General features: G+C 34.9%; 1 long non-coding RNA gene across 1 annotated transcript; it reads left to right on the top strand.

Annotated features, from left to right (window-relative positions):
• The first annotated feature begins 10,416 nt into the window (after positions 1-10,416).
• LOC111056961 lies at positions 10,417-13,316 on the top strand. The gene is made up of 3 exons (XR_002606469.2): positions 10,417-10,578; positions 11,660-11,759; positions 13,151-13,316. It is a non-coding gene; the product is annotated as an uncharacterized LOC111056961 (long non-coding RNA).
• The last annotated feature ends 1,519 nt before the right edge of the window (positions 13,317-14,835 follow it).

Below are 14,835 nucleotides of genomic sequence, written 5' to 3'. Positions count from 1 at the left end.
ATGCGTTTTTGAAAAGATGTCTCCTCTGATTGATTTTCATGGAATTGATGACGATTACTGCACTAAGTATGGTCGCTAACTTCAGGACAAGGGTGTTGAACATTTTTGTGTGAACACACATGTTCGTCATACATGATGTAAAGTTAGTGAACAGAAGGTTGGTCAATGGTCACTCATCTATCCTACTATATTAAGCGAGCAATTTCTGTATATATTTTCAATATCGGGGCACCGAGCTTCGCTCGTTATTTTTACTTTCCTTGCCCTATTACCATAGGTAAGGAAAGTATTGCTTTCCGAAAAAAATTAAGGTACCCTGATTTCAAGTTTTCTATACGTTTCAAGGTCCCCTGAGTCCAAAAACATGACTTTTGAGTGTCGGTCTGTGTGTGTGTGTGTGTGTGTGTGTGTGTGTGTGTGTGTGTGTGTGTGTGTGTGTGTGTGTGTGTGGATGTGTGTGTGTGTGTGTGTGTGTGTCTTTATGTGTTTGTGTGTGTGTGTGTGTGTGTGTGTATGTGTGTGTGTGTGTGTGTGTGTGTGTGTGTGGTGTGTGTGTGTGTGTGTGTTTGTGTGTTTGTGGTGTGTGTGTGTGTGTGTGTGTGTGTGTGTGTGTGTGTGTGTGTGTGGTGTGTGTGTGTGTGTGTGTGTGTGTGTGTGTGTGTGTGTGTGTGTGTGTTTGTGTGTGTATGTCTGTGAACACGATAACTCTATTCCTAATCAACCTATTGACTTGAAATTTCAAACTTGAGGTCCTTTTGAGGATCCGACAATAAGAAATTCAATAAAATTCGATTCAAGATGGCGAAAAAAATGGCGGATAATTACTAAAAAACCATGTTTTTCACGTTTTTCTCGAAAACGGCTCTAACGATTTTCTTCAAATTTATACCATGGATAGCTATTTATAAGCCCTATCAACTGGCATAAGTCTCATTTCTGGGAAAATTTCAGGAGCTACGTAATATTCTTGAGAAAAATGGCGGATAATTACTAAAAAACTATGTTTTTCACGGTTTTCTCGAAAACAGCTCTAACAATTTTCTTCAAATTTATACTATGAATAGCTATTCATAAGCCCCATCAACTGACATAAGTCTCATTTCTGGGAAAATTTCAGGAGCTCCGTAATATTCTTGAGAAAAATGGCGGATGATTACTAAAAAAACATGTTTTTCACGATTTTCTCAAAAATGACTTGACCGATTTTTTTCAAATTCATACCCTGTATGGTTATTTATCAGCTCTATCGAGTGGCATGAGTCTCTTTCCTGGGAAACTAATGGGGAGTCCACCTCATCCTTGAGAAATGCACTTTGTAACCTCCTTCTCGTGCATGAGGTAGGTAGGTAGAGCAGTTCATAAAAATAACACATAGACGAGATATTTCATCTGTAGAACAGCTGTTCCAACGAATTTAAAAAAAATAGAATTTCACAATTTAAACAAAGGAAAAAGTACTCTGAGAACAATTATATATACACATAGATACAGAAGTTTGATCGTAGTTTCAAATATGTTGCCGCCAATCGTCATTATGTTATTCTACTGAATTATTCTTGTTTAAGAATGGGGCTTACAGTTCAATGAGCAAGAAAAGTTGTGTGAGTGTACCACACCAGATTTTTATTCATTGATAAACAGAACACAATTCTCTAAATGATCGTGTTTATATTTCACAGCTGGCTGTATGTCATCTTATGAATCTGGGGGATTTTTATTTGATTTAATTATAATTCATTTTGATTTTCCACATACTCAATTTTTTACTATCCCCAGCTGTTTCAGCCAAGGATGAACTATCCTTTCAATGTCGTTCAGCGAGTTTTCCCAAGGATGAGACCTAGAGCAATCTAATCTTCATATCATAAACCTACTGTGTTCCAAATTTCGTGAAAATCGTTGGAGCCGTTTTCGAGATCCGTTAAACATAAATAACCAGATAATTATATGAATACAAAAATTGCTTGCTCAATATAATAGGATTATTATCAAACGAAAATCCCAATTGAATGCTGTAAATCACCCCGAAGACTTCTGCTACTGCAAATATTGACAACTGGGTGAACAGCTAGATGGTAATTCGATGAGCGCTATTATACAAAAATTATTGGTCAGCCCGGGAATCGAACCCAGTACCTCCTAATTGCCAGTCAGGAATGCTTACCCTTACACCAAACTGACAACCTCTGGGTAGCAGCGCTCATTTTATATGAAGCCATAGCGGCCAGCCAGTCTACACATGTAAATAAATTAGAAGTTGCATTTTTTCAAATGCCACATAAATGAATAATTATCGGGGCAACGAGCTTCGCTCGTTATTTTTATCTATATATATAAAAGCGAAATGGCACTCACTCACTGACTGTCTGACTGACTGACTGACTGACTCACTCACTCACTCACTCACTCACTCGCAGAACTAAAATTCTACTGGACCAAAAACGTTCAAATTTGGTAGGTATGTTCAGTTGGCCCTTTAGAGGCGCACTAAGAAATCTTTCAGCGATATTTTAACTCTAAGGGTGGTTTTGAAGGGTTTAAAGTTCGTCTTTTAGCATGTATGAAAATACATGTATTTATTTTAATTATTCTTCTTATTCCAATATCTTAAAATCATAATTGGAATGTCCATACCATATGTTAATATAGAACTATAATCTAGAGAGAGTACCTCTTCGAAACAGTTGTCCTGGTAACTAAATTAAAAATTTTGTCAGGTTGGCATTAAGTTGAGTTGACTTTGTTAGGTTGGCACCAAGTTGAAGATTGGAATGCATTTATCCAGGACATCCTAAATACCAATTTATCCAGTACCTCCTAAATACCTATTCAGGAGGTCCTGATTTATTGCGGAAAAATTGATTGGGCACTGCTACTTCAATCAGAGCTATTCCTGGGAATATTATATTACTAGCCGTCAGTCTCGCTTCGCTCTCCATATCCGATTAGCCAGATGTTTAGTCTGGACCCCCGACTGGATCGTCCTAACATATGATAAAAATATAACATAACATTTCAAATTTGGTAGGTGTGTTCATTTGGCCCTTTAGAAGCGCAATAAGAATGGATTTGGAAAAATTTCCAAAGATAACTTACGCAAAAAAACTGCGTATTTTAGCGTTTTCTTAGCTTTATCGAGAACAAATAAACAGAAAATGTTCAATTTTACTACAGAAGCTTAGCTGGGGTGCAATAATGTTGTGTTAGAAGGAATTTGAAAAAACGCCAAAGATACGCCCAAAATTAGCGTTTTCTCAGCTTTTCTGCGTTACCTCACCTTTTTCAATAATTGATGGAAATATATTTAAAAAAATTCAGTTCACAGGTTTAGCTGAGGTGGAAGAATTTTGTTCGCCAAAGATACGCCGATATAGTAACAGGTGTTTTTCGAGATCAAATTGACATACTGTAATACGTTCAAATTCGGTACAGAGGTTCCGCTGAGTCTACATGCAGGCGAGCGAAGCGAGCCCGCTGATCTCATATTTGGACGAGTCAGTCGGGGGTCCAGGGGGCGGAGCCTCCTGGCTAGTCGGATATGGCGAGCGAAGCGAGCCTGACGGCTAGTTTATTGATAAACAGAACACAATTCTCTAAAATGATCGTGTTTATATTTCACAGCTCGTTATAGACGTCATCTTATGAATTTCGGGGATGCGATATATTGATTTTTCACATACTCATCTTCTTTTTCTTGTTCCTTCTCCTATCGGAGGTTGGAAATCATCACGGCAATTTTCACTTTATCGATTGCAGCCTTGAATAGTTCCCTTGAGTTGCAGCCATACTATTCTCTTAAATTACGCAGTCAGGATATCCTTCTTCTTCCCACACTCCTCTTCACCATGATCCTTCCTTGCAATACAAGTCTCAACAGCTCATACTTTTCACCCCTCATTACATGGCCCAAATATTGCAATTTTCTTCTCTTTATAGTCGCAACAACTTCACATTCCTCTGCCATCATTAACATTACTTCCTTATTTGTCACTTTTCTTGTCCATGGTATTCTCCACATCCTTCTATAGCACCACATTTCAAATGCTTCGATGTTTTTGAGGTTTGACTTTTTCAAAGTCCATGCTTCCATGCCGTACAGCAATGTAAAACTTTTACATACTCACTCACTTTTTTACTCTCCGCAGCTGTTTCAGACAAGGATGAATTATTATCTTTTTGATGTCGTTCATCGAGTTTTCCCAGGGATGAGACCTAGTGCAATCGAATTTCTATATCATTAACCTACTATGTTCCAAATTTCGTGAGAATCGTTAGAGCCGTTTTCGAGATCCATTAAACATAAAAACCATATAAAGAATCTGGTGTGGTACACTCACACAACTTTCCTTGCTCATATTTGAAACTACGATCAGACTTCTGTATATGTGTATATATAATTGCTTTCAGAGAACTTTTTCTTTGTGTGAATTGTGAAATGAAATGATTTTTTTCTAGTCGTCGATTTTTAAAGTCGTAAAAACAGCTGTTCTACAGATGAAATATCTCGACTATGTGTTCTTTTTATGAACTGCGCTACCTACCTACCTCATGCACGAGAAGGAGGTTACTAAGTCCATTTCTCAAGGATGAGGTGAACCCCCCATTGGTTTCCCAGAAAGGAGACTCATGCCAGTTGATAGAGCTGATAAATAACTATACAGGGTATGAATTTGAAAAAAAATCGGTCAAGTTATATTTGAGAAAATCGTGAAAAACATGGTTTTTTTGTAATTATCTGCCATTTTTCTCAATAATATTACGGAGCTCCTGCAATTTTCCCAGAAATGAGACTCATGTCAGTTGATAGGGCTTATGAATAGCTATGGTATAAATTTGAAGAAAATCGTTGAAGCCGTTTTCGAGAAAACCGTGAAAAACATGGTTTTTCAGTGATTATCCGCCATTTTTTCCGCCATCTTGAATTGAATTTGATTGAATTTCTTATTGTCGGATCCTCATGGTATAAGGACCTTAAGTTTAAAATTTCAAGTCAATCGGTTAATAAGGAATTGAGTTATCGTGTTCACAGACATACACACATACACACACACACATACACACACACATTCACACACACACACACATACATACACACAGACCAACACCAAAAAATCATGTTTTTGGACTCAGGGGACCTTGAAACATATAGAAAACTTAAAATTGGGGTACCTTAATTTTTTTTGGAAAGCAATACTTTCCTTACCTATGGTAGTAGGGCGAGGTAAGTAAAAATAACCAGATATGTGAATACGGAAATTGCTCGCTTAATATACTAGGATTTTCATGCCAATAATTGGGCTGACAATAATATTTTTTTAAAAGTAGCGCTCATCGAATTTCCATCTAGCTGTTCACCCTGTTGTCAATATTTGCAGTAGCAGAATTCTTCGGGGTGATTCAAAGCTTTCAATTCGGATTTTCGTTTTCAATCTTATTAGAATTCTGATAGGAATTATTCAATCTAATTTGATCCAAATTATTTACCTCAGTATTAGTGATGAAGCTGTAGGAGGGCGATATGAAGCATGGGCTTGGATGTGTTTTGAGACAATTAGTAAGTACTGAGTTCGATTCTCAGGTTGACAAATATTGTTGTGTGATAGTAGCTCTCATCGAATTTCCATCTAGCTGTTAACCTTGTCATTATGATATAAATATATTAACAAAGAAGCCAGTTTAGAGAAATGATTTACATTGGTATTTGATTGAGTTTTGTCCTGAATTTCAAACGATTTGATTTCAGGAATTTGATCTCTTCAGTATTATTTGTTAGGTAGGTTCTCAACAAATCAAGGAGGTGTTTTTGTGTAGTTGAGAAGTTGATATTGTGGTAATTATCCATGTTAAATGAAATGAAAAAGTTTAAGAAATTGTCAAAAACCTCAGATTTATTGATACTTAGAAAGACCAGTTTCGGTTATTACACCATTGTCAATCTCTGATTGTCTACTGAAGAGATCAAATTCCTGAAGTCAAATCGTTTGAAATTTAGGACAAAACTCAATCAAATACAAATGTAAATCAATTCTCTAAACTGGCTTCATTGTTAATATATGTTTATTTAATATATTTTTGGCTTCAAAATTTTCTGAAATAACTTAATTTATTCAAAGTGCGGTGATATTAAGTGCAAAATTTGACTATAATTTGGTATTTTAATCATTCTAAATTCAAAATTTCTAGCTAATATATATTCTTGGACAGAACTTTGAACTTTAAATTTCCTCAGTAAGAACATAACCTATTTTTCGGACATTTCATTATTTTCAAAATTTGGGAACAGAATAGTTCTGGGCTATGCCTATTGTTCTACCCCCATCATATTCATATGATTTGTAATTATATCAACGAATAAATAAATAAATATTTGAAGTAGCAGAAGTCTTCAGGGTGATTCAAAGCATTTAATTTGGATATTCGTTTTCAATCTAATTAGAATTCTGATAAGAATTCAATCTTATTCGATCCAAATTATTCACATCAGGATTTGTGATGAAGCTGTATGTGGGTGATATGAAGTATGGGCTTGAATGCGTTTTGAGGTGATTCAAGAGATTTGCTTCAATGATAGGGGTGGCTGGAACAGTATGTGGAAGAGGGGTTGTTTTTGGAAGGGTGAGGTGGAATTGCATCGTACACTCGTAATGAAGAGATAGGCAGGTATTGTCTGGTGGTATCTAGCTTAGTAATGGTTTGGATGGTATATACCCCCGGGGGACATCTTACTGTGCATCCACAAAGACATGCATTCTATAGTGAGGTCCACGTTATAATGGCAGTGTTTGATTAGCAATGGTATTGCTATCCTTGTCTATCATTCAACAAAGCGTATAGCGCTATCTCTTTCTCGATTTGCTCTGTTCCAGATCGTCTTTCAACAATGTAGAATAATTAATTTATCAACCAAATATTCAATTTTAATCATGAAAATTCATCATCAAAAATATAATTTCTTGCTTAATAGAATATAATTATTATTATTATCAAACGAAAATCCAAATTAAATGCTGTAATCATAGAGAAACAATAGCGTAAGTAGATATCCCATGGTATTGGGCGTTTATGTTGCAACTTTTACTGTTATCTTAAGTCGATTACTGTCGATTATTGTCGATTTTAACAGTTTTGACCGGGTAAGAGTGTATGAACGGCACAATATGAGAGACTACCAGCTTCATAAAGCTTCACAGGGAAGAACTACGTGGACTATCAGCTTGAGATAACAGTAAAAGTTGCGACATAAACGCCCTATACCATGGGATATCTACTTATGCTATTGTTTCTCTATGCTGTGAATCACCCCCGAAGACTTCTGCTACTGCAAATATTGACAACAGGGTAAACAGCTAGATGGAAATTCGATGAGCGCTACCATTCAAGAATTATTTGTCAGCCCGGGAATCGAACCCAGTACTCCCTATTTAAAATTCGATCCTAATTTGGATTTCCGTTTGATAATAATTAATAATTCATTAGCATTTGAATAATTGCAATATCTCAGTAATTCCCATCTGTAAAATATAATTGATTATTTCTAACGAGAAAGAACAGAACTGTTAATAAAAATCACATCAATAAACCTGTATCAGATACCGTCTGTAGAAGACAGAGGATTGGCAACGTTGTTCTCCTATCTTTCTCCACTGCCATTATAACGTGGACCTCACTATAGTGAGATTCACTCAAAAGTGACAGCATTGAAAAATGGGAAGCAATATACTGGTCTATACTGACGCTTTTAGGTCATTCTCACTGTATTAATACCTCTTGCCGTACAATATTAGCCCACGCCCCTACCCAACACACTCTGTTTAGGCTTCTAATTATACAGTCAGGTCCTCGTTTGGCAGTAGGGAAAGATATTGGGACAGCGTTGCCGATTTTACTGGTATATCGGGTGTGATATTGAGTGTTTATTCTTGTTCAACACGATGAATTATTATATTACATTCGTCAGGGAAAAATTTTTCCCAAATGATTTGATAATGCAATTGAATATTTTTGTTGATTAATTACAGTCGAACCTCTCTATAACGAGCCTTCTCTCAACGAAATCCTCTACACAACGAATTTTCACCTGGTCCCATGACATCTAGAGTTTTTGCTGCTTATTTACCTCTATTTAACGAATTTCGGACCTCTCAACAACAAAGTTTTCTCTTCACTTCAACATACAAAGTGTAGTGTGTATGGGAAGCAGACGGTAATTTTCAAGGAATTCTCTAGTTTCAGCAGAAAGGTCATTAGACTAAAAATAATAACAATTCAGGTAGGAAAAAGATAGAGTGGTAGACAGTCAATAGAGGTTGAAACACATGTCGGAAATTGAATGCAAGTTACTGGAAATTGAATTCCAAGAGCTTGTCATTATTGTAGACCAGGCAGATCGTAGACCATCCAGAACGACTGAACTTTCCCATTATTGCTTTTGACACACATTTCAATTCTTTGAACTGACTATGATGATGATGATGACTGTGACGAACCTGAGGAGAAGAATCCGTCAGATCAAGAAGTTCTAGAGGCTTTCAAAATTATCAGGCAAGGATTAAAAGTGAAAAATAGTGTACCAGACATGTCCGACGGTTTGAATAGATGTGAGACGTTTATCAAACATGATGTTTTATTCAAATGCAAAATTCAAACGATATTACTCACTCTTTCAAATATAGAACAAAAAAAAAAGAAATTTTCGTTTTAAGCTATTATAGTATTTATAGTGAAGTTATTGACAAAATAACCGTATTTTGCGTTCCATCTAATAGTAGTGTAAAAAGATGAAAAATATTGCTACAGAGTATGTACTTTGATTAAACTCTACTAATAGTACAAATCAAGCTTTCTGGAAACAAATTGGTGAGTTTACTTACTTATTACGTTCAACAAATATTCAAAAAACATGTTTTCTTTCAACAGCATGAATTTTCAAATTTCCATATTAATATTGGCCTAATAGGTACCCTACGTTCTCGATATGTTTTATGTACCATATTCATTTATTTACCGCCGTGATACGATATCATAAGATCCATAGGATCGTGGCAGTTTTCTTGACAGAACCTCTCAATAACGAATACCTCTTGGCAGCGAATTTTTTCTCGGGATTATCTACTTCGTTATACATAGGTTCAACAGTATATTCATAGATTGTTACAAACGATCTGGCAACGTTGTGGAGATTGAAAATGATAGCGCTATCTGCCTTGTCTAATGTAGACAAGGATAGCAACACCAGTGTTCATCAAATACTATCATTATAAAGTGCACCTCACTATAGATTCCTTTCGAATCAATCCTTCCATGGTCATTTCACCAATGAATGACCAAAGAATGACCTTCCAGGTCATATACACCTTTTCGTTATATCTTCAAATGAAAAATGAGTTTTGTGGGCTGTCAAAACTCCCTCTGGAAGGGAAACTACTCAACCTATTCTATCTTTTAGTAAAATAACAATAATCCATCCATCGACCCATCTATCCTCTCCTATACTATACTAGTAGTTCTGTGAACAGTAGACCTCACGCAGTATTCTCATCCACAAGTACCTGATTGAAACAATGGACCTCATGGAAATACAGCAATAGACTGGCTTCTCCACACATCTGTGTAATCACTTGTCAGCTGATTTTATGATGAATAATTCTATAGTCTGATTTTTACTCTAATATTGGCATATGAAGGAGGCTCCTTTTTCCTCTTATATTATCCTTGAAATGCAAAATTTCCAAAAATCTTGTATATACGTCGACGCGCAATTAAAAAGGAACATACCTGTCAAATTTCATGAAAATCTATTACCGCGTTTCGCCGTAAATGCGCAACATAAAAACATGAACTCACTCTTGTTTGTATAGCATGGAGCTAAAAACCATAATATTGCCTTCACGAAACGTGATAAAACACACGTTTCATCTTTGTACATTGGAGATCTTCTCGCTTTATCAATTATATTTAATAATTGAATCCGCGACCAGATTCCCAATTCACAAAATAATATTTCAAAAATTGAATAGGTTTTGATGTCATGTATGACAGTACCGTTTGATTTGTTCAGTTTTAGTTCAAGTGCTCGAGCTTGTTTAGTCCTGCAATTTTGTCATGTTATATTTATATTTATCTATTTATTGAAAATATTTGAATCAATATGAAGCCACATGATTGACTCAGAACGCCTTACATAAGAATACATATTGAAAACAGTTCAATCTTGGGAACGAAAATCAAATAGCATCATCTCAATTTAAGGAAACATTCCTTTTTAGTTTCCGGCAATGTATCTCTAAAAGCTAAGCTAAGGAATCTCTAATGTTATGTAAGCAAGAAAAGCATAATATATTATTTTTCATCATTCTGTGGATTTGTAAGTTAAGTGTCAAAAAAATTCACAACAGAAGTATTTATTTCATTGTTCAAAGGAGACGTATGTCGCGTCATGCGCCGATAAAGCTTCGGAAGGGCGCACAATCATGAGTATCATGGGGAAGCTGGTGACCCTTCCTCACCATCCAAAGCAAGGACGACCATAAGAGAGAGAAAAACCTTTCAAGGACCTTCTGATAACTGAAGTTATGATTGGTAAGATTTCAGCTAATTTCTCTTTTGAAGTTCACTGTGTAGCTTGCTTTATATTTTTTAAACAACTCTAATTTTGCAATATCAATATCAGTCGGACAAAATCCCACTTGAATAGAAAATTCTACTTCACTGTATGACTCAAAAACTTTATTTCGCCATTAAACATGACATCCACAAACACCGTGGTTGAGTGGACATTACTGTCCAAACTTCGCCACGTCATTAAAATGAAAAAGTCATTCTATTCTATTTAATAAAAAAAGAAGGCATTCCATCCAGGATTTGCAATATTGAATCTCTAAGTTGATTTTTTTCAATTTGGGAGGTGGTCATTATAATGCTGATCATTAATTAGTATTGGAAATATCAATTGATTTGTAGTAAGCTACAAGTCTGTGATTAACACTCCACATAGCTTTGAAACAGTTTGTCCTATTGATTTAAGGTTCTCACCATTCACTTCATATTGAAATTCCGTATTGGAATAGAATAGAATCGTTACCTTCATTTCAACCTCCGAGGGCGGGGCCTACTTGCTTTGCGGTAGCAAGTTAAGTGATAGGCCTATCATGCATAACAAGACCAGCTTTCAATTTCCAATAAAGAAATACTATATGGAAAACTAGAGATAACTTTGGACTTTTATCCAAATATATTTCATTCTATTTCGAGTTTCTAGAATATCAAGGTGTTAGGCCTACTAATTGTAGGGCACCGTTAATTCTACATAATAAAAAGCATGATTCCATTACTGAATAATGGATATTTTTTGGAAATACATTAATATTACAATTTTCTTATAACATGCTCAGAAGATTCACTTTTTCCTCTCAAATTATTTCACCCAGACTTCTTATCGGTTTTTCTAAACACTTTCCTGTTCATGTTTTACTAAAATCTGCCTATTACATGATAAACCATGATTTATAAAATATTCTTCCTCCTCATCTTATCTTTCCAGCCGATCCCACCTAGAAAAAGTAGTTTTGTTCATACATTGTTTGTCCTTTATACTTTTCTTTCGCATTGTAATGAGTAATGTGTGATAGGATTAGTGTTCTCATAAATTTTATTGTTACAGCAGCTGCTACAAACCGGTGCTGGCCGAAGGCAGAATTGAAGCAGGTCTAGTTGAAAGCGGCTACGTGGCTTGCACAAGCCCAATCCAAGTTGGACAAAATGTAAGCATTAATCTTACAATTCAATTTTTCTTGAAAAACAGCATTGGAATCATGTATAACACGACAATCTTCCCATTCGAAAAAAGAGCTTGGATTCAATATCACTGAGCCAAGATAGCAGACCAAATTTGTAATGTCATGATTGAGTATAGGAACTTTTATATTAGCACGATCCCCTACGTCCGACCATCAAATCACCTCTATGAAAAGTATCAAGCCGTTTTCAAACTTTTTACTCACTCTGTATTGAGCTGTTTCCTGAATAAGCATCTTTCACCCAAGGTTATTAAAAAGAAGGTTGTTCCATAACTGCCTGATATTGGGACGAAATGAAAATCGGGTGGGTAGAGTAAACTTTTGGCCGGGACAAAAGGTTCACAAGTAACAAGCTTTAATAGTGTTATATTATTAACAATAGTTTAACACATTCAGAAATCAGACCACAGTAGCACTACAGAACTGAGACACTGCTGCCGCTCGGCTGTCGCACGGATATGTGTGTTCTCCTACTATCATCACCGTGTCGCGGACGTAGCTCGGCCGTACCTCGGCACGGGCTCGGTGCGGTTATATGTGTCCCGGCCTTTTAAAGTGCTACAGATCAGAAATTCTAGTACCGTGCGCATGCACTTGTCTTTTCAGCAAGACAATAATATCATTTATGTTGTAATCTTGTTACACTTCTCAAAATAGAACACTTCACTTGGTTTCTACTTGGACTGAATCTAATAAATAGATCTGATTTCAACATTACAGAAACATGATATTATTAGTAAAACATTGGTAAAAATGTAAAACTCAATTGATCAATAATTTTTTATTAAAGCAACCTTGTGGATGTTATGAGCCATGAAAGCTCAATATGATTAATATTTTCAATGCGCCAGTCGTGATCTCAAATGTAGTCGGGATCTCTGATCTGTACTATTTTTCGGGTTCCCCATCACTTTCAGTTTCCTCAAATCGGAATAACCTTGTTTTTAATAACCTTGTCTTTCATGAACCAACAATTTTTTTATTGGGTACTCTAGCTATAACTTCATTCTGGAGGGAATGTTGATTGGCATGATTGTGTAAAACTTACCCAAGACTCAGGAATTGTTATCAAATGATCAAAATAGAGAGACTAAACACTGATTCAGATGTGCTATGGTTTGACTATTTTGTCTTCTTCCGATCGGGATTTCTGAAATTTGAGCCACTTTAACACAATCACCGCCATTCAACGTTTTCTTCAGAATCTGATTCTCTACAACTTCTATCAATAAAAAATACAAGTTTATGATTTCATATCCAATTATAACCATTAAGTATTAATAAAACAAATTGATCAAATATTTTCTGCTTTGAATTAGTTTCTTTCTGATTTTTTATTATTTTCATTTTTCCAGGAATCAGCCATCAACACCAGCTACAATAACAATATTCGACATCGATTGTGAAGATGAACCTCTCGAATAGATAAGAATATAATAGTAGTGACAGAAAAGATCATAAAACGTGTCTACATGTTCAATTTACTGATATCATAAACAATAAATTAGTAATTGATTATAATTACGGTTTTTAATTGAATAATCAATCCCTGAAACCTCAATATTGTTGAAAATATTAATTGAAATTTACAAAATTGCAAAAATGTAGTCTATTTATAATATATTTTTTTTAAATTGTGTAATGAACGTTACATAGTGGACATATAGTTTACATAGTGGAATCTCATAGTTACACTATGAGCAAGTTTGCTCATATAAGCGCTTTCAAGCTGGTAGTGAAAACTTACAGGTAAAAACAGAATCTGGTAACATGCATAGAAACACCTCATGACATGCACAGAGAGAATAGAAATAATCCATGAATAATGCAGAGTTAGTACCATTCTCTCCAAGCACATCATAACGTGTTTCATCCATTTGAAAAAAAAAATTTCACCTGTAAGTTGGCACTAGGTACCAGCTTGAAAGTGCTTATTTGAGCAAGCTTGCACATAGTATAACTGTACCCTTATGTTCTCACAATATTGTAAAATAGTGTCAAAAATTTTTGTACAAAATTGTGGAATAATTTTCTCACAATACTGTGGAATAATTTTCTCACAATATTATGAGATAATTTTTCCACAATGTTTTGTGGAAATATTCGGTTCAATATCAATATTGTGTTAATATATTTCAATATTTCAGGAAAATATCTTCCCAACATCAACCAATATTTTCAAATATCGTAGGAAAAATATTGAAGGTTTCATAAAGATATTGTCAGAGTATTCTGACAACATTGACCAACATTTACAACACATTGAACAATGTTGTGATAATTTTTGTCACAATATTGAGACAATATTTTTTAAAAAATGTTGTCTCAATATTGTGACAATATTTTCCAATATTTTTCAAAATATCTTAGCAATATTTACCAACATTGCTATAATATTTTCAAAAAATATTAAAGGTTTCATAAAGATATTGTCAGAGTATTCTGACAACATTGACCAACATTTATAACACATTGAACAATGTTGTGATAATTTTTGTCACAATATTGAGACAATATTTTTTAAAAAATGTTGTCTCAATATTGTGACAATATTTTCCAATATTTGTCAAAATATCTTAGCAATATGTACCAACATTGCTATAATATTTTCAAAAAAATATAAAATGTTTCATAAAGATATTGTCAGAGTATTTTGACAACATTGACCAACATTTACAATATATTTAACAATATTGGGAAAACATTCCTTCCAATATTAAGACAATATTGTTTTGCTACTTGGGTATGAAGGAGGCTCCTTTTTCCTCTTATATTATCCTTGAAATGCAAAATTTCCAAAAATCTTGTATATACGTCGACGCGCAATTAAAAAGGAACATACCTGTCAAATTTCATGAAAATCTATTACCGCGTTTCGCCGTAAATGCGCAACATAAAAACATGAACTCACTCTTGTTTGTATAGCATGGAGCTAAAAACCATAATATTGCCTTCACGAAACCTGATAAAACACACGTTTCATCTTTGTACATTGGAGATCTTCTCGCTTTATCAATTATATTTAATAATTGAATCCGCG

Source organism: Nilaparvata lugens, chromosome 9 (assembly GCF_014356525.2).
Source record: "Nilaparvata lugens isolate BPH chromosome 9, ASM1435652v1, whole genome shotgun sequence".
Lineage (NCBI taxonomy): Eukaryota > Metazoa > Arthropoda > Insecta > Hemiptera > Delphacidae > Nilaparvata > Nilaparvata lugens.
Note: the sequence above shows the minus strand (reverse complement) of the source record. Positions and strands in the feature narration are given on the sequence as shown.